The sequence below is a fragment of the Protopterus annectens genome, chromosome 5.part0 (assembly GCF_019279795.1).
Source record: "Protopterus annectens isolate FY-2018-M chromosome 5.part0, PAN1.0, whole genome shotgun sequence".
Lineage (NCBI taxonomy): Eukaryota > Metazoa > Chordata > Ceratodontiformes > Protopteridae > Protopterus > Protopterus annectens.
In genome coordinates this window covers 1924420429-1924441464 of record NC_056735.1, presented here as the reverse complement: position 1 = coordinate 1924441464, position 21036 = coordinate 1924420429, and positions in this window count along the sequence as shown.

The window sequence follows — 21036 nt, the reverse complement described above, 5'->3', positions numbered from 1 at the left end:
GTGCTTAGTCATAGGAGTGTGTTTCCATGCAATTGGCTATAGGAATGATACCACAGCTGTTCCACATGCAATTAGCAAGTGGGGGATTCCAATATGTGCACAGGCCATCAGCTGATCATGAACATTACCTACAAAAGTTAAGCTGCTGCCTATACAAAACAGATGTACTTTTCCTCATCCACCAGAGATAGAGAGAGAGAGAGAGAGAGAGAGAGAGAGAGAAAAACAGAGAGAGAGAGAAAAACAGAGATAGAGTAAGAAAAGAAGGTAATAAGAGCCAAGCGTGTTTGTGTATGATCCGTAGGATGAGAGTGGTATCTGGGTATTAGAATGGTTGACAATATTGCTTACTAATTCATAGTATCACATAGTAATTGCACATGACAGTACACATTTGTGGCTGTGGATTGTCTGCAACAACCTCTACAGTGTTTGAAAACTTTTGGCCTTGTAATGTGGACATTGGGACATATAGGTCCTTAATATAATGATGTAGCAAATCTGACACTGCAAAGGATCCTGTCATTACACAATCACACCAACAGGATACTGATGCCACACCAACAACCACACACTTACCAGTACTGAGTTTCAAACCCTTTCCTGGTAATGTATTGCTATTACAGTGTTACGCAATTTGTGCATGCACCAAGGAGCTTACATATTAGGAAGTTGTCGAAAGTAAAACAAAACACCAAACGCAGTAAAAAGCAGGAAAGAACACCACTCTGGACACAATTCAAATGTAAGATTAGCGCTTTCGTTTATCCTTAATCAATAAACTTCTTCAGACAAAAATACAAGGGAAATGACATATTTAAATACAAAAAATAGGATGATATCACTTCCTATCCTTAAAACTTTAAACAGTTACACAAAAAATTATTATTATTTCATTTAAAAATAAAAACCAAATGTTACAAAAATAATGTTGTTATTCATTAACTCCCAGTTGTAAAAACAACTGGAAGCCTAACGAAACAAAGCTTTCATTTTCAACATCCTATTTTTTGTATTTAAATATGTCATTATTTTTGTCTTTGAAGAAGTCTGAATTATTGTACAAAGTAAAAAAAGCGCTAATCTTACATTTGAATTGTGTCCAGAGTGGTGTTCTTTCCTGCTTTTTACTATATTAGGAAGTTGTCCAAAGGTATCTTTGAAGGTGAGTGACATCAGCAGCAGTGCTAAAGGAGGGATAAGGGAAGTGTAGTAAGTGCGAATGCCCACAAAATCAGGTATCAGCAAAGACACAAACACACTCTTTCACAGAAACACACACATTATTACAGTTGGCAGGATCAGGATTAGAACTCCTTCCTACCTAGCTTACTACATTACAGTATTATATAACTATCACCACAGAGCTTACAGGGCTGAAATATAGCCAAAGGGTTATTTCAAGGTGACTGACATCAGCAGGCATGCAAATGTAGGGCAATGGGAGGTGTAGTGAGTGTGAATGGCCTCAAAATCATTCATCACACACACACACACACACACACACACACACACACACACACACACACACACACACACACACACACACACACACACACACACACACACACACACACACACACACTTTTGCCAGTACTGAGATTCATAGGTTCATTGCTTCACAGGTGTGTAGTAGGTAAATGGGCCTGAAGGCTCTACAAGGCTAGTCCAAGGGAATACCTTGGCATCAGGCCACATGACAATAGTACCCAGTGTGGCTCATGGGTGTAGTCCCTGGAGTGGTCCCCAGGGTGGGTATTGTATTCACCATTTACTCATCTGTGTTACTATTGTGGGTGGCCAGTGATGTGCACTGCTTTCCATGTATGTGATCTACATTCCTTAACATGGATAGTGTCTGCATTGTGCACATGTCCCACACGCATGTTCTTTGATGTGTGAAAGTGTACTTGAGGTCTCTGGAACATGTTGTGTGGACAGATTGCTATCTTCTGATGTAGCATTCCTGGCCTCATTTGTTGAGACCTGGCTATGTAACTGAGGTTGTGCTTGCACCTACATTGACAGTATGATACAGGTATTCAGTGGAGTTAGTGGCATCTGTCCATACAGGGCATGTGTATAAGGAATTGTGTTCCCTTTGTGAGTTACATTTGCAGACTCTACAGTTGTTGCAGGCGTCCAGTGGGGAACATGGCAAAAGGGCCACTGTACACATTTATTTGCCTACTGAGGGGATGGAACAGGGTGCCATGTCCTTTTACTTGCTGGATAACACACACTCAGTCAGGAGATGTAGCAAATCAAAGTGCTTTCTGATGTCAGGGGCACTGTTGTGGTCAACAGGCATGTAATCCACTGCAATCACACCGTGGTTACTATCTGTGAGGCAATATGCAGGGAATTACCAATATAGTGGTTGTTGCCTAGCCAAGTGTGTTTGCATATGAGATGTGGGTGGAGAGTGCGTGTTGAGTAATAGAAGGGTTGCCTGTATTGTTTACTAATCCATAATGTCACATGTAAGGCTATGGATTGTCTACACCAACCTCTCTGATGTTTGACATCTGTTATCCTTGTAAGGTGGACATTGTGACATATACTAGGTCCTCAACATAATAATTTAGCAAAACCCACCCCACAAAGGATCCTGTTATTACACAATCACAGCAAACTCCACACAGGATACTGATGACATACATTTGCCAGTATTGACATTCAAACCCCTACCTAGCTAGGTATTGTTACTGTAGTGTACCGCATTTATTGCGCATGCCAAAGAACTTAGACGACGGATGTTGTCCCAAGGTACTTCTAAGGTGAGGAACATCACCAACCCTTGTAAATACTTGCATTGGGTGATGTAGTGGGTGAGAGATCACAAAAACAATTGTACCCTACACAGACATTTACATTTGCCAGGGATGAGGTTCAAACCTCTATCTCACAATCTTGACAGACCATTATGTTACACTTTTACCACATGCACCACTGACCTTACACGGTTTAGGGTTGGCAACAGGTACTTCTAAGGTGTTTGGTATCTGTAGGACTTCTAAAGTCAGACTCTAAAATGTGTACTGGGTGTAAGTAAAACCACACAGCAACTCAGCAAACACAAGAAAAGTGAAAAAACAAGCTGGTCACACCAGATACTTAGCATATTTGCAGATTAATCCAAACACTTTTGTCTTACTAGTTTCAGATTTCTTCAGAATAAAAAATAAAGTGCACAAACACATACTATATACCCATTTCTTCACCCATTTCTTAATTAGTTAAATTAGACACACCCAGTTTTAAAAACACAGCACAATATAAAAGGCACATTACATTCATTTGATACTCTGTTGCAGACTTACAAAACATACTAAATATTGCAAATGATGTCTTAAAATTCATAAAAAAAATATGCTGCTTTCAGTTTCAAATAGGAACTTAATGACAGCCCTTTCATCAGAGAAAAGAAAAAACCAAAGGCGAGCAGGAATAACGTAAAAAACACGATTTAATATAGTAAGCGCTTTCGGAAACAGACTGTGCTTCTCCTTCTTCAGGTCTGAAGAAGCCCTTTCATCAGAGTTAAGTTTAATTTGCCATTTTAGCTCTTTAAATTCTAAAAATTCATCACTTGGCCCACCCCTAGGTCCTAAGTCAATGTGATCTATGGCACAAAATTTTAAAGGCATGTGTTGGGTTCTCCCTAATATGTCTGTAAAGGGTATTCTTTTCATTGTGATATTTAGTTTCATAAATATGCTCGTAGATCCTAGTCCTGAATGCTCTCTTGGTTTTCCCCACATAATGACTGCCACATGCCTGACATACTGCGACATATACAACTCCTTTGGAATAACAAACATATTTTTTAGGAGGTTTAATGGTGCCAAAGTTCACAATAGCAATTCTATCTTGGTTAACTACATGATGACATTGGGCACATCTTCCACATTTAAAACATCCTCCATCAACCCTTCCACCATGGCTACTCTCCAACATCCCCTTGAAAGAAGCCTCTTTTTTGTATACAATTGCCATTTTTTCTCCTAACAAGGAAAGTAACTCAGGGTCATTCTGAAAATTCTCCAATATTTCTTGACAGTGTTACAAATGTCTGATCTCTCAGGCATCAGCATCCAGGGTACTCCACCAGTTCCTGGATGCCATGTCAGCACATGCCAGTGAGCACATATATTTCCTCAACACCCATGAGTCATTGACCAGCAATATGCATCTCTTCCACCAAATAGCAGAATACCCTGAGGTAGTGGGTGCTATAAACTGCACACACATACATATCAAAGTACCACCCAGTGAGCAGGGTAGGGTCTACATAACCCACAAGGGCTTCCCCTCCATCAACTGCCAGGTCATGTATGATGCCCAGGGCATTATCTTGAATGTGTGTGCTGGCAGTCCTGGAAGTTATCACGACTCCCACATCTGGCATATGACACAGCTATACCAGAAATTTGCCAGTGGGAACATCCGATATGGCCACCTAGTGGGGGATGCTGGTTATGCACTGGAGTTGTGGCTGATGACACCCATCAGAAATGCACACACACCTGAACAAGAACTCCATAATGAGGCAAACACACAGACAATAATTATAATAGAGCATGTGGTTGGGATACTCAAGTCATGGTTCAGGTGCTTGGACACATTCAGTGGGACCTTGCAGTACTCACCAGCTACATGTACTCAAATTGTTATCATATGTACCATGCTACACAATATGATCCTGTGGAAACCGCTGCAGCAGGAACAGCCCAGGGCAGGGCCACACAGCCTCCCACCATTGCCAAGGCCTGCACAGGCACAGAGTGACTCGGAGGAGGAACAACCTGAGCCTGCCCATATAGGCAGAAGGAGGCGTGCCCAGTATGCCCAGGCTTTGGCAAAGATGCAACGCATAGCACATACAGTGACATGGAAGGGATCCAGGGAGGACACCTCTCTCTGACTCGCACATACAGTAAAAGAGATGTCAAACTTGAAACTACCTGTGCTTTACCATGTATAGGGAGTGTTCTATGTGCATCCGACATAGTCAGCCCTCCAGCACTGTCCTCAATACTGGCACAGCAACAAGATAAGTCACTCTTCCTATCAATTGCTGAATGGAGTAGTATGGTCTGCTAGTTGTATCTATGGTATGGATGTGAGCATGCAATGGAATCGGGTAGCTGAATGGGATGGCAGCAGATAGTGGACGCCTATATGGGCAGCATGAAATCCATAACAAATACTGGTGTCAACAAAGTGGGCAGTACTAGACAAGTTGAAATCCCACTTCAGTGCATGTGGTGGCCCAAATGTTTGTCCAAATGTTTGTCTATAGGGCGCACACATTCATGTTAGCGAATCTCACATACCCAACCCCAGCCTCAGTCAGCAGGACAGGTGCAGATGACCATAAAGAAAGGCTGTGCTAAGGCCTCCAATTTATGGTAATGGTGAAATGCCCCCCCTCCAACCTACACAGACAGACTAAAACAGGTCTGCCAGTTGTATGTTATTTCTGAAGCGTAAGAAGTCTGAAACTGAGGTTAAGGTCAATAAAACCTAAGATCTGTACTCTACTGATATGCCTGTAGTCTGCATGGTAGTTCAGAATACAAAACAAAATGGAAGCCAGCAGAGTACCTGAAATACCAGTACAGTCATAGCAAATGTGTACAGTTGTCAGGTGTGCCCCCCACCCCAATCCTATGTAGAAATGCAGTAACATGTACATTTGGCTTTAATAACAGTGGAGCACAGATTACCTGAGCTGGCCCAATTTACAGGATAGCTTGTTGTATGTGTACAATATGCAGGGGTCCGTGTGTCAGGTTGTTGTTTGTTCTATATTGTGTGGAAGTTGTCAGCATGTAGACATGGAGGGTTTTATCTTGGTGGCCTATGGCCAGTACTGTTGATGACAGGACCATGTGCTAACAACTGCAGTGCCAACCACAATGCATCCCAGCAATACCCAATTCAGCAGTCATCCATACTCACTTTCCTGATGTCAATATCTATCACCATCTGAAAGATGGATATGCCATGAACATGGGCACAGACATACACACAGTGCACAGGTAGAAGTACTCTAGACAGGGTACATAAAATGTAACTGTCAACCTCACACACCTTTGGAATTGTACATACAGGTTAGCAACACATTAGTTGTCTGTGCTCTGTGGAATACTGATGTAGTCTGACCAATCACTGACAGACCACAAAAGGCACCATTATGAAGTAAGGAGAGACTGCCTTTGTCTCCACACAAGGCAGCATAAGGGGAATGTCCTTGGTATATCTGTAAGTCAGCTGCAAGAAGCTTCCATATCACTCATGCCCTCAGCTCACCCCACCATCAGCCACAAGTTTATCACAGGTCATATCCTTGCTGTTGTGAATAAGTACAGTATGACCCCCACTTCTGTATGGGAATGCCCACAGAATGCAGCATGCTGAAGAGGTGTCCCAAGCAGGTGTGTCTTTATCTGTAAGCAGCACCCTGCCAGCATGCAGACCAATGGATTAATATGGACAGGAACTATCGCCATTAACACCTCACACACTTACCATGTCACCTCAGAGAAATCCAGTGGCTCACAGCCTGGGAATGTAGAAATAACATAATGCATTGCCCTGCTACAGATGGCCTGCACCACTACCAAATGCCCTACAGTCCTCTGTCAAAGATGTGTTCCTCACCCATACTGCCAATGTATGTTATCTCATGTGGTCCCAACTAACAACATAACGCAATCCACATAACACAAATGCAAGGGCATGTTGACAAATCCCAGTAGCATGCCCACCATGTCCAACTGCATGAAATGTGAACCAACTCCTAAATGCTGCTGGGATGAAGGGACAACTATAGGGATACTTCTCAGATATTGCTCTCATAATGTTAGGAAGAGGATAGAATAACATAGTGGGGGGTGTTGAAGCATGGACATCATGGAGTGTGTGAAGTCTGAAACTCTGATGTGTGCCCATACTAAGCCTACCTGCAAACCCTGTACTGGGTGGCTACAAACCTGCTCGTAAACCACAATGTAAAGGAGGACTGACCAGATATATGAGCCCTGCCTCTGGGTAACCTTGGTGAATCTGTACAGCTGAGAGGTATGGCCACAGCAGGATATAGCCATTTTGTTACGTTGATATATGTACAAGCAAGGTATCCTCAGCCACCACAGTACTAAGGTGCTGGACAATTTACACAGACCCATCAGCAAGTGTCTGCAGCTAGCCCTCCAGAATGGCATGAGTGTGCAAGAATGTGTACTGGATACAGCTTCATTCATCTTGTATTTCCCAGGAAATAACTGTGAGCAAATAAGTATATCTGTCAGTAGTTGATGACATAATACAACACAGTGTAAAACATTACATATGTCTGAATATCTCTGCTAACACTAACCATGTAAAACAAGCAGCACAGGAACTATAGTTACAGTATCCCACTGTCTTTCACCCATTGTGACTCCATATTGTCAACGTATCTACAGATATCCTGCAGAAACAGGTTGCTAGCTGTAGGTGTAGAACACCAAATTCTGGCCTGGAGTACAACCTACTTGGAATGGATTCACACACTCAATATAGAAGATCATACTGGGCATACTCCTACATGAAGCCCATGTCTGTCAACAACAGTGGCATACCTCTCAACCATACCGAATTCCTCTGTATTTACCAGTTTTAAGGTTAAAATAATGGGGTGTCATGAATTCTTGAGTGGCCCCTTTAATTTCCAATTTTCCCAGTTTCCTTTTCAAAATTGCTGATGTCATCACGCACTCCCCACACACAGGGGCCCACACGATGACCTTTTTGAGCAGACTGCCAGCCTTTCGGAATTTGGTTGAGGGCTGGAGGGTGTGTTTATTTTTCATACAGCACATTCTCTATTGCTGCTGTAAGGGCTGCATTGTAAGTTTGTTTAAGTTTTACTAGTTTTCAGGGCATTGTAAGTTTCCTGTTTTGCTGCATTGTACATTTTCTTTTTTGCATTAAAGTTTGTTGACTGGTTCTAAGGAGTGCCGTAACAATCTCTTTTGCAGTGGTTCGTTTACTGTAAGAAGGAAGCTGCATGCAGTTTTACTGGTTCATGTGCTCTACATTTGCATTTAAGCTGTAATTTACTCGTGTGCTGAAGTGCCGTAAAAATCTCTTTTGCAGTGGTTTATTTGCTCTGCATTTGTAAGAAAGACAGTCTGCTGTAACAATATCTTTTGTAGTGGTTTTGCTCTGCATTTGTAAGGATATTGCATGCAGTTTTACTGGTTCATTTGCTCTGCATTTATGGCTGAGTCTCTCTCTTTCTGTGCCATCATTGTAACTGCATTTAAGGTGCTGGGTCTGTCTTTTGCCATGGTTGATGCTACATTGAAACCACATTTAAGGTTTTATTTGTTTAAGCTGGTAAACCTTCTAGTTTGTAAAGGGCAAATGTCTAGCTGCCATAACCTTTATTTCTTGCCAACTTCATGAGACAGCTATGCACCTGTTTTGCTCTTTCTGCCTGTTTGTTTTCACTTGTACTAAAGAATATTCAGTCTGTTTAGATGTTATAAGGCAGGAAGAACAACAACACTGTCCAATAGCCATTGAAGGGTAATAAAGAAATCCAAAATACATGAGTTATAACTCTAAAGCTCTAAAGTGATGTCTCACACACAAACACACATGCGCGCACACACATACACAAACACCTGCATAGCCATCGCTTTTACAGTTGTCACAACTATTAGACAGTGATCAATCCCACAGAAAAGTGCGTTGGTATGTTTGTGTGTTTAGAACTGCTATATCTTCAGAACTCCAAAAACTTTGCTGTAACTTAATAGACTGATTTCTAACAAATTTAACAATAAAAACTATTCTATTGTCTCTTTAGGAGAAGTGCAAGCATGGTTTTATTTGCTTAAGCTGTAATTTAAGTGCCATAACAATATATTTTGCAGTGGCTTTGCTCTGCATTTGTAAGAAGGATGCTGCATGCAGTTTTACTCTACATTTAAGGTGAGTCTCTCTCTCTCTTGCCTTGTGTACATAGTAATTGCATTTAAGGTGCTGGGTCTCTCTTTTGCCATAGCTGATGCTATATTGTAATTGCATTTAATGCTTTATTTGCTGAAGCTGTAATTTAAGTGCCATAGCAATCTTTTTTTTGCCATGGTTCATTTGCTCTGCATTTATAAGAAGGACTGCCATAAAAATCTATTTTGCCGTGGATTTCATACCTCTCAACTGTCCAGATTTGTGGCTCATATTTTTAGTCTGTTCCTTATACAATTTGTGTTTTTTTGGCAAATCACTGTGATGATTAGAGGATTGAAGTCACTAAATAATGACATACATTTGAGTTTCAGACTTCATATCCTTCAGGACATATATGTTAAAACAGTCCCTGTTATCTAGCAACTTTCTAAATTTGTAGCAGCGGTATTTAAAATACCTCCCTGTGCCCCCCCCCTCATTTTGTTTGACTTTGTCCAGATGTCTTGCACTAAGAGATATGGTGGGTTTGCTCTGCATTTGTTAAGAAGGATGCTGCATGCAGTTTTATTGGTTCATTTGTTCTGCATATAAGGGTGTCTTTCTTTTGCCATGGTAAACCTGCATTGTAATTGCATTTAAGGTTTCATTGGCTGTAGTGTGTGTATATGTGTGTGTGTGTGTGTGTGTGTGTGTGTGTGTGTGTGTGTATGTAAATTCTCCATTTAGGTGTAACTAGTAGTTACAGTTACTCAGACTCAAACCCTGAACCTTATGTACAAGGAGCAAGAGCCTACATGTTCTACCCATACCACCACTTTACAGAATGTCTGGAATGTTTGGCTCATACTTGTGGTCTGTTCCTCATAAAATTTGTGGATTTCTGGCAAATCAGTGAGAACTGAATTCACTAAATAATGATAGCCATTTACGTTTCACTCTTCCTATCTTTCAGGAAATGCATGGTAACTGTGAAGACTGCTAGAGAAGGGTGAAGGCTGCCAGTCGAGCCAGATAGCATTGTCAGATCATTCTGTCATTTGTAAATATAGATGTAACCTAAAGGCTTGTTGTCATAAATGTAAAGAAATACTGTTACATGTGGAACTGGAAATAAATGTGACAACAGTGCACTCTACTGACCAAAGTAAAGCATGTGGTGACCCTTTGAAGTAGACAGTGGTGCTGAAAAGTCTAGATGAAGAAATGTTTTCTATTGTCTAACCAAGAGTTAAATTGCTAGATTTAAACATGAAAATGTATTTTTATTGCTCTGTTCCTGCCCAGCTGCAAGATAACAAAAGGGAGATGTTAAGAATGTAAATGCAGTTAATGTGTAGTCTGGGAACTCTGGGAAAGTGTAAAAATATGATGTAATGTTTATCAGAACTGCAATAGCAATTTAAACAGAGAGAATCAGAAGGCATTAAGCCTTTTTGTCTTGATCATCCAACTCACAGCTTCTGCCTGTTTTCTTATGTAAATTATCTTAGACTTGTGTTTTCTTTTAGTGATAGCTAGAACTAGAAAGATTAGACTAAGTGTTCTTCTGTGATGTCAGAACTGTACTACTGATAGTATTTCTGTGTGATCTCTGAACTTTTGACTGTTAATGATTGTGTAGTAGAAAGTATTGTCTTGTGGTTTTAATTATTATTAAATATTTTAAAACCTTTTAACTGTGACTGGTTTGTGTAGAGATAATTTAAGCTCTAGAGTACATTACATGTATATAAGGATCCTGTACCAAGTCACTCTAATAAACCATGAGACTGTTTAGTCATTCTACCAATTGGATAATAATATTGCACAGCAATAATTGGAGACCCTTTTAAGGGCCTTTGAGTAGTTGATAAGTATTAGTGGGTGGTGACAAGTGGAACTACCATATAGTCTGGGAGAAAGGGGCACAGCTGGAGAAACTGTGCCAGCCTTCCCCAGGAGTGTCTGTGTGGTTGTATAAACTCTTCTCTCAAAGTGCATGTATGTGTGTGTGTCATCTACTTGGGCAGGGACATGAAGGACTGGTTGAACAGAAAGGGTGCTAGAGGTTTTAGCTTGACCACTAAGCTGAGATATGGACCCTATAGCTGTGCCAATGGGGAGTTTTATTGAGGATCTGGAGAGCAAGGGAGCGATCAGCCCTGGACTGACTGTGATCTCTGTGTGCTCTTAAGGGAAATTGCACTTTACTGTGTGTATTTGCTATCCTTTCCTCATATATGAGACGCCCTCTCTGGTGTTAGTGGTGAGGATTGAGGCTCCCAGGGCATGGGTGTCACAGTAACACAAAACATTTTATAATAGCAACTTTTCTAAGATTATACAATCAATGCTTAAAATGTGTCCCTGGTTTTGTATACCCATTCCTGTCAAATGTAAAGTTGTGTGAGACTGAGTGTTGTGTGTGTGTTTCCAGAGGAATGGTTTATAGCCCATTCACACACACTGCACTTCCTATTGCCCATGTTAGCACTCATGCTGTCAGCCACCTTGACATAACCCTCTGGCTAATTATGAGCCCCATAAGCTTTGTGGCACTTGCAATAACTGCATAATGCTATAGTGTAACATACTAGTTAGGCAGGAGTTCTAATTCCAGGCATGGCAACTGTGAAACTCTGTGTGTGTGTGTGTGTGTGTGTGTGTGTGTGTGTGTGTGTGTGTGTGTGTGTGTGTGTGTGTGTGTGTGTGTGTGTGTGTGAATATTAATGATTTTAAGGCCATTAACAGTCACTACACCTCCCATTGCCCTACTTTAGCAAGCCTGCTGAGGTCAGTCACCTTGAAATACTCCTTTGTACAAGAGCCAGCCCCATAAGCTGCATGGTGATTGCGATAACTGTGTAATGCTATAGTGTAACATACCAGTTAGGAAGGAGTTCTAATACCAGACATGGCAACTGTGAAACTGTGCGTGTCTGTGTGTATCATCAGTATCCTGTGTGGAGGTTGCTGTGATTGTGTAATAATAGGATCCATTGTGGGATGGGTTTTGCTAAATTATTATGTTGAGGACCTAGTATATGTCACAATGTCCATCTTACAAGAACAACAGATGTCAAATACCAGAGAGGTTGGTGTAGACAATCCATAGCCCTACATGTGACATTATGGATCGGTGAACAATATAGGCAAGCCTCCTATTACTCAGGGTACACTCTCCACCCATGTCTCATGCACAAACACACTTGGCTTGGCAACAACCACTATATTGGCAATTCCCTGCATATTGCCTCACAGATAGTAACCACATTGTGATTGCAGTGGACTACATGCCTGTTCACCACAACAGTGCCACTGACATAAGAAAGTACTTTGATGTGTTATATCTCCTAACTGTGTGTTATCCAGCAAGTAAAAGGACATTGCACCCTGTTCCATCCCCACAGTAGTCAAATAAATGCTTACAGTGGCCCTTTTGCTATGTTCCCCATTGGATGCCTGCAACAACTGTAGAGTCTGCAAATGTAATCCACAAAGGGAACACAATGCCATATACACATGCCCTGTATGGACAGATGCCACTAACTCCACTGAATGCCTGTATCATGCTGTCAATGTAGGTGCAAGCACGACCTCAGTTCCATAGCCAGATCTCACCAAATGAGATCAGGAATGCTACATCAGAAGATAGCAATCTGTCCATACAACATGCCCCAGAGACCTCAAGTACACTTCCATGTGTCAAAGAACATGTGTGTGGGACATGTGCACAACCCAGACACTGTCCATGTTATGGAATATAAATCACATACATGGGAAGCAGTGCACATCACTGGCCACCCACAATAGTAACCCAGTTGAGTGGATGGTGAATACAATACCCACCCCTGGGGACCACTCCTAGGACTACACCCCTGAGCCAGGGTATTCCCTTTGCCTAGTCTTGTACAGCCTTCAGGCCCATTCACCTACTACATACCTGTAAAGCAATGAACCTATGCATCTCAGTACTGGCAAGTGTGTGTGTGTGTGTGTGTGTGTGTGTGTGTGTGTGTGTGTGTGTGTGTGTGTGTGTGTGTGTGTGTGTGTGTGTGTGTGTGTGTGTGTTTGTGTGTGCGCGTAATATTTTAGTGTAGCAAACTGGTTAGGTAGGTGTTCTAATCCTCCTCCTTCCAACTGTGATAATGTGTGTGTTTCCCTCAGAGTGTGTGTGTCTTCACTGACACCTGCTTTTGTGGACATTTACACATACTACACTTACTTACTCCTTGTTTAGCATTTTGCTGATGTTACTCACCTTCAGAAATACCTTTGGAATGCTGTCTAACATAAGCTCCATGTCACGAGCAATAACTGCGTAACACTATAATAGCAATACTTAATCAGGTAAGGGCTTGCAACTCAGTACTGGTAAGTGTGTATTTGTGTATGTCATCAGTATCCTGTTGGGGTGATTGTGTAATGATAGGATTCCTTGAAGTAGGGGTTTTTGCTACATCATTATATTGAGGACCTATATGTCCTAACGTCCATGTTACAAGGCCAACAGTTTTCAAACACTGTAGAGTTTGCTGTAGACAATCCTCAGATATAAATGTGTACAGTCATGTGCAATTACTATGTGACAGTATGGATTAGTAAACAATATAAGCAGCCATTATAATACCCAGATACCACTCTCCACCCATGAATCATACACAAACACGCTTGGCTCTTACTCTCTTACTCCCTTCCTTTCTTACTTTCTCTCTGTCTCTCTGTCTCTCTGTCTCTTTCTCTCTGTCTCTCTGTCTCTGTCTCTGTCTCTCTCCCTTTCTGGTCAATGTGGAAAAGTACATCTGTTTTGCATAGGCAGCAGTTTGACTTTTGTAGGTAATGTTCATGATCAGCTGATGACCTGTGCACAAATTGGAGTCCCCCACTTCCTAATTGCATGTAGAACAGCTGTGGTTTCCTTCCTGTAGCCAATTGCATGGAAACACACTCCTATGACTAAGCATTTCATGTGGGTGTTGGCCCTTTTCCTTCACTGTGAGCAGGACTTCATGTGGGTGTCAAACAGAATCACAGATGGTAGTTGGAAATACCTCTTACAACATACACTGTTGAGACAGGCCAACAAACAGGAGGGGGTGTTCCAGACATGGGGACAGCATGTAAGTATTGCTGTTCTACATTTGGTTTAACAGGGTTTGTGTGAATATGGCTGTTCTACCTGATTTATAGTCTGGCATGACAATGTTATGTGGTTGGGGAAACTCTCACCTGCAGGACTATCTGCAGACTGGCCAGAGTTTGGAGTCTGACATGTGGTGTGTTACTCACACATTTCTTGCCTTTAGAAATGCAGTAGCATACTCTGATGATTGCAGTCAGTACATGGTGACATCCATGAGAGTTACTGACTTCATATCCCTCAGAAGAGATATAGGTTCATAGGTTCATAGGTAGGTACTAGGCTATCTGCCTGAGTGCATTTATAAGCCTAGCCAGAGTGTGTCGGCTTTCGCCACCCCATTGATTAATTAACTGATCCTCTGTCAAGCAGAGCCAATGAAGTGATCCTAGGGGTGTATTTTCTGTTACCATCCACTCTTCAAGGTTTCTTTTTAAGAGTGTTAGTGAGGGGTTCTGCCTGATGTCATTTGGAATTTTGTTCCAAAGCGTGGAGAATCTCTGCGACAGGAATCTATCTCTCCAGCATGTTCTATTTATTGTTGTGGTGAGGTTTAGCTCACTAGAGTGCATGGCTCGCAGTGACTTGGATTTCTTTAGGTGGAGCATGTCCATCAATTCTGAGTTGGACATGGCTTTGTAATTCAGGCAGAGATCACCTCTGAAAAAGTGATATGCCGCTGAGTACAGCCGGAGTTTTTACATTCGGGCTGCTTAGGACATATGTTTGAAACCAGTAATCCTCTTGGTGAGGTACTTTTGGGGTCTTTCCAGCTGTTGGAAGTGTCTTGTGAGGTACATCCCAAATGGGGCATTGTACTCTATGATGGGTCTAATAAGTGATGAGTAGAGGGGCACTATAACCTCTTTATTTCTAGATGCTAACCCTTTAATAATTAGATGGGTCACATGGAAGGATTTCCTAACTACTTTGGCAATATGATTGTCAAAGTTGAGATTACTATCTACCTGGGTCCCCAGATCTCTTATTACCTCTTCTGTTTTAAAGGGGCTGCCATCTATATGGTAATTTGTGGGTGTTTTGTTTTTCCCAAACGGGATGACTATGCAATTTTTGGCATTTAGCTTGAGGCCATGACTTTGACACCAGGCGTCCATCTCAGTAAGGCTCTTTTGGAAGATTTCTGTGTCAGCCAGAGAGTCAATTATGGCTCCCAGTTTGCAGTCATCAGTGAACTTGGTTAGCCATAGTCCTCCTGTGTTTGCCTATACTTCTGAGAAGTATATGCCGAACAGTAGGGTTCCCAGGACCGAGCCTTGTGGGACACCACTTGTGACTGGTTTAGAGTCGGACCTGGAGCCCACTATTCTTACCGTGTGAGTTCTGTCTGTAAGCCAGTTGGCAACCCATCTCGTGACGTAAGGGTTTATGTTCAGGCTGGTGAGTTTTTCTGTAATACACAGGTGGGGAATGGTGTCGAAAGCCTTGGTGCAGTCAAGGTAGGCTGTGTTAACCACCTTTCCCTTGTCTATGGCCTTGGTGACTGTCTCGAAGAAGTCCACCAGGTTTAGTAGACATGATCTGCCCTTAACAAAGCTGAAATGGGTCGGGTCAAGTGTTTGGAGGTTCCCAATGTCTTTGTTAATGAGTTCAATGATGATGCACTCCATAGGCTTGCAGTCCAGGCTAGTCAGGCTTATAGGGTGATAGTTACCAGTGTCAGTGGTGGCCCCTCCTTTGTGGAGAGGAATAACAGTTGCTGTGCGCCATTCTATGGGCATGTAGCCTGTGGAGTGGCTGAGGTTGAACAGCATGTTTAGGTGGGGGGTTAGTTCATTCTGTAGTTCGTGCAAGATGTTGCCTGGGACACCATCTGGTCTCACTGATGATGTGTTTTTGGCTTTTGAAAGGGCTGTTTTCACCTGTGCTTCTGTGATTTTTGGGACACTACACTTTTCTGGTATTGTTATGGGCACTTTTGGAGGTGAGATGGGGGGTTAAGTTTGCACTGAATCTACCTGCCAGGATGTTGGCAATATCAGTAAGTTCAGTATATTTTGTGCTATTTTGCACTAGTTCAGTGCATATCTGCGAGTTGCCACTTAGGTTATTAACATAGCTAAAGAAGGCTTTGTGGCTATTTTTTGAATCGTTGGCTATTTTTCTTTTGAAGTTAGCCTTGGATGATTTTATGACGGACCTCATTTTCTTACTGATACTGATTTGGGATGTCTTTCCTTCTTGGGATTTGCTTTTTTTTCTGAACTAGTTTCCTCCTTCTATTGTACAGCCTGTTTATTGCAGGCGTCCACCAAACTGGTTTCCTTCTCTTAGAGGAGTGAGTTTTGGTTTTGTTAGGGAAGACACGATCCATGCATCATTGTAGGTGCTCATAGAGTGCATTTGTAAAAGTTTCTGCATCTTGGGCAGCATTATCCTTTAGCGATGGGGCTGTGAAACTTACCACCTCTGTCTTAAGTAAGGTGAAGTTTGCTTTGGAAAAGATTTTACTGTGGTTTCCTTAGTTAGGGGTGGTGGTGGGGTGTGGACATCCAGAGGGATTAATTTATGGTCTGATCTAACCAGTGATGGGTTAACCTCTAGTGTGGAACACCTGTCGCCCATGTTGGTGATGACCGGGTCCAATATGTTTTCACCTCTGGTAGGGGAGTTTACCAGCTGATCCAGGGCATTTGAGCTGATGAATTCCAGGAAGCGCTGGGCCTGGGAATTTGTACTTGAGTAGTTTTCTCAGTGAATGGTAGTGTAAATGAAATCACCCAATATCAGGGTGTTTGGTAGGACCTTCATGTTTTCCAGTGCCTCCAGAAAGGTGGAGTGGTGGTCCTGAGTCATGGAGGGTGATCTGTAACAGGCCACAATTTGCACTGCAGATTTGCCCGATGTTAGTTGCACATGGATTATCTTAGAGGTATAATGTTGCACCACTAACCTGGAGGTGTAGGTATCCTTGATGAATATGGGTACACCTCCTCCTTTTGTGTTGCGGTCCGTGTTGTGTGACTGAAACGTGCGGTATGAGTTGTAGCCCGGTAGTGCTGGGGTGATTTCTGGAGCCTTGAACCAGATTTCAGTTACTGCACAGATGTCAACATTCTCCATACTGAGGAATGCTTTGGGCATGTGCATTTTGAGATTTAAACTCCCGGCATTGAGTAGCATAACCCTCAGTTTTTTGTTAATTGTGCTGTTTATGGAGGTGGGTTTGACTTTTGAGCCTTGCCTAAAAAAGACACTATGGGGGCAGCAAGAGCCTTGGTCAGTATTTGAAAGCCTAGGGGTGACAGGTGCAAGCCATCTCTTGTGAAGCAACGCGGCTTGTTGAGTATGTCATCCCTGGCTGACACACACTGGATCCCCTTTGAATGACACCAGAAGCTTAGCCAATTTTTGAAATTGATCATTTTTTCTTTATACTGAGGTATCATTCTTGGTGAGGGCAGGATGCTACTCAGGGTCAGGGTCATACCAGCCTTGGCTACATGATCAGAGAGCTCTTCCACGTCTCTTTTCATGTAGTCCAAGGAGGTGCATCTCAGGTCATTCACACCAACATGAACAATGACAGAGTCATATTTGTACTTGTTCTGGAGTGACCTGAGTACATGTGTTATGTGGCAGATTCTGGCTCCAACAGACAACAAGCAGTAACTTTCTGCTTGTCCAGCCTAGTGAGTGGGATGTCAGTGTGCCTGACTATAGAGTCACCTATTACTAGTGTGTTAGGTATATTATTTTGCCTTAATGGCTGTGATTGTGCAGCACACTGATTTTGTGTTTTATGTGTTGTCTGGTTTGTGACGGGAAATGCAGGTTGTTTGGGTGTCTGCTTTGGAGGTCTCTGATGCTTTTGCAGGTTTTTATTTAGAGCATCAGAGTATGATTTTGTGTATTTATGTGTATTTTTTGCTAGTGTTGTTTGAGTAGGTCTGTGTGTGGCTGGAGTTGTGGTGCAAGTGTTAACCTTCTCCTCTTGACTGTCTGTTCCAGTCTTGGGTGGAGACAGCTTAGCTTCCAGTTTGGCTGTATAATTGCATCTCTTTTATATGTTAGTGTTTTGTGGTAGGAGGAGAGGGTTGTCTGTGTATATGAGGCAATTGTAACATTGCCTCAGGATACCCAGATTCACTAGATGGACTGGAGAGTGCACCTAAAGTTGCCCTTTAGTCATGCCTGAATAATAGCTTGGTTGGTGAGGGGTGAATAAAGAGCCTTGCCCTGCTGGGCAATCAGTATCAGGGTATATTAGTGCTTGCTATTAGGTCTGATCAAGAGCTGGGCTGTAAGATTCTTTTTGAGTGCTTTGGTTGAGAGTTAGACTAGTTTCAAGGGAAAAACTGAAGAGGAGACTTAGTGGAGCTGGGAATAATTTAACTGTACCTAACCGGCACTGCCCGGTGTGCAAAATCGTGCAAACGCGTTTCTTATAGTAGGGAAATGAAACAGATAGAAATTAGCCCAAAATGGCCAATAAACTACTAACTCCTAGGCTGGAACTAATCCTCCAGTGGAAAAACAGGTTGCTCAAAGCTCCCCTGTCTCACAGGTGAACAGAGAAACTTCCTTCTATCCAAGTAAGGTATGGGCAACTCAGAAACTAGTATCACAGTCCTGAATTCAGCACTAGCCTGAAAACTGGACTATACTAGCTTAGAAAGGTGGGAAACAAGGATTTTTTTGTTTGTTTTTTTGAAAAGATAAGGCAAAAACAGTAAAAAATACACTTAAAACAGCTTTAAACGACTGCAAACAATCAGAAAATGCTATCACACTTTAGTGTGTAGCCTACAACAGGTAAACAAATTATTTAAACAAAAAGCAACCTTTTAAAAATGCAGGCAGTCAAATAAGTACAATATGTGAAAGAAACAAGCTTTTAAATCACAATCAGTGCTGGAACATCTGCGTTTAGGCAGAAAACAGTTAAGTACAACAAGAAAGTACAGAAAACTGATACTTAATCATTCCATCATCTCTCTCCTAAGCTGGAAGGCTTGTATCAGTTTAAGGCTTTCTAGTGCTACCCAGTAGGTTAGTTACAAGAAAGATCGGAAACAAGCGCAGATGTGGTCTTTTAAACCAGAAAGTTGAAAGAGATGGACAAACTGTCCAAATGGTCAATAAACTACAATTTCTGGGCCAAGAACCTCTCCTCTCATGGTAGATAGGCTACCTAGTGCTTACCACTCCCACTGATAAGCTAGAAGGCTTTCCTCCATCACAGAAAGACTTGCAGGGCTCAGAAGCTTACCAACAGTCCTGGATACAGCAACTCTGTATCTGACTAGGCTAGTTACAGGAAAGGTAGGAAACAAGTACAAGTGTGGCTTTTAAACTAGAAAATTGAAAAAGATGGGAAAAAAACTGCCCAGATGGCCAATAGTTACAGTTTCTGGGCCAGGAACTACTCCTCTTGTGGTAGATAGGCTACCTAATGCTTACCACTCCCACTGATAAGCTAGAAGGCTTCACTCCAACACAAAAAGAGTCCTGGAATACAGCAAATCTGTACCTGGACTAGACTAGTTACTGGAAAGGTGGGGAACAAGTATAAAGGCTTTTAAGCCAATAAGTTGAAAGAGATGGAAAACTGCCCAAATGGCCAAATAAACTACAATTTCTGGGCCAGAACTCACTCTTCCCATGGAGGATAGGCTACATAGTGCTTACCACTCCCACTGATAAACTAGAAGGCTTTCCTCCAACACAGAAAGGCTTGGGGGCTCAGAAACTTACTAATAATCCTGGATACATCAACTCTGTAACCGGACTAGGCTAGTTATAGGAAAGGCGGGAAACAGGCACAAGTGCGGCTTTCAAACCAGAAAGTTGAAAGAAATGGAAAAAAAACTGCTCAAACAGCCAATAGCTACAGTTTCTGGGCCAGGGGCCACTCCTTTTTTGGTAGATAGGCTACCTGATGCTTATCACTCCCACTGATAAGCTAGAAGGTTTCCCTCCAACAAGGAAAGGCTTGGGGGGGGGGGCTAAGAAGCTTACAAACAGTCCTGGATACAGCAAATCTGTACCTGGACTAGACTTGTAACAGGGAAGGCAGGAAACAAGCTCAAACACAGGTTTTTAAATCAGAAGGTTGAAAGAGATGGAAAAGCTTCCCAAATGGCCAATAAACTATAATTTCTTGGCCAGAAACCACTCCTCCTATGGTAGATAGGTTACCTAGTGCTTACCACTCCCACTGATAAGCTAGAAGGATTCTCTCCAACACAGAAGGGCTTGGGGGGCTTAGAAGCTTACCAACAGTACTGGATACAGCAAATCTGTACCTGGATTACACTAGTTATAGGAAAGGGGGGGACCAAACGCAAAACAGGCTTTTAACCAGAAAGTAGAAAGAGATGGAAAAGCTGCCCAAACGGCCAATGAACTATAATTTCAGGGCCAAAACCCACTCTTCCCATGGCAGATAGGCTTCCTAGTGCTTACCATTCCCACTGATAAGCTAGAAGGCTTCCCTCCAGCACAGAAAGGCTTGGGGGGCTTAGAAGCTTAACAACAGTCCTGGATACAGCAAGTCTGTATCTGGACTTGACTAGTTACAGGAAAGGTAGGAAACAAGCTTAGAATTTTTTTTTGTTACAGAAAAGCAGCTAAAACAACAGTAAATACAATTCAAATTGTAGTGCAGGCCAGCACAACTGAACGTGTAGCAACACTACGGCAAATACAGTTCAATTAAATGCAATTAAATTAACAGATGACTAAAAAACAAGTGCAGAAGGCAGTAAATTAGAAGGCTACTAACAAACAGTAATAAGTGCAGACTAAGAGTGACTGAACTGATAACAGCACGCAGAAGAGCAACTAAGACAATTAGAGTAAGAGCAGAAGAATAAGATATATATATGATTTTATATATATATATATATATATATATATATATATATATATATATATATTTTTTTTTTGAGGGAAGGAACAGAACAGGATTAAGAGGCTACAGG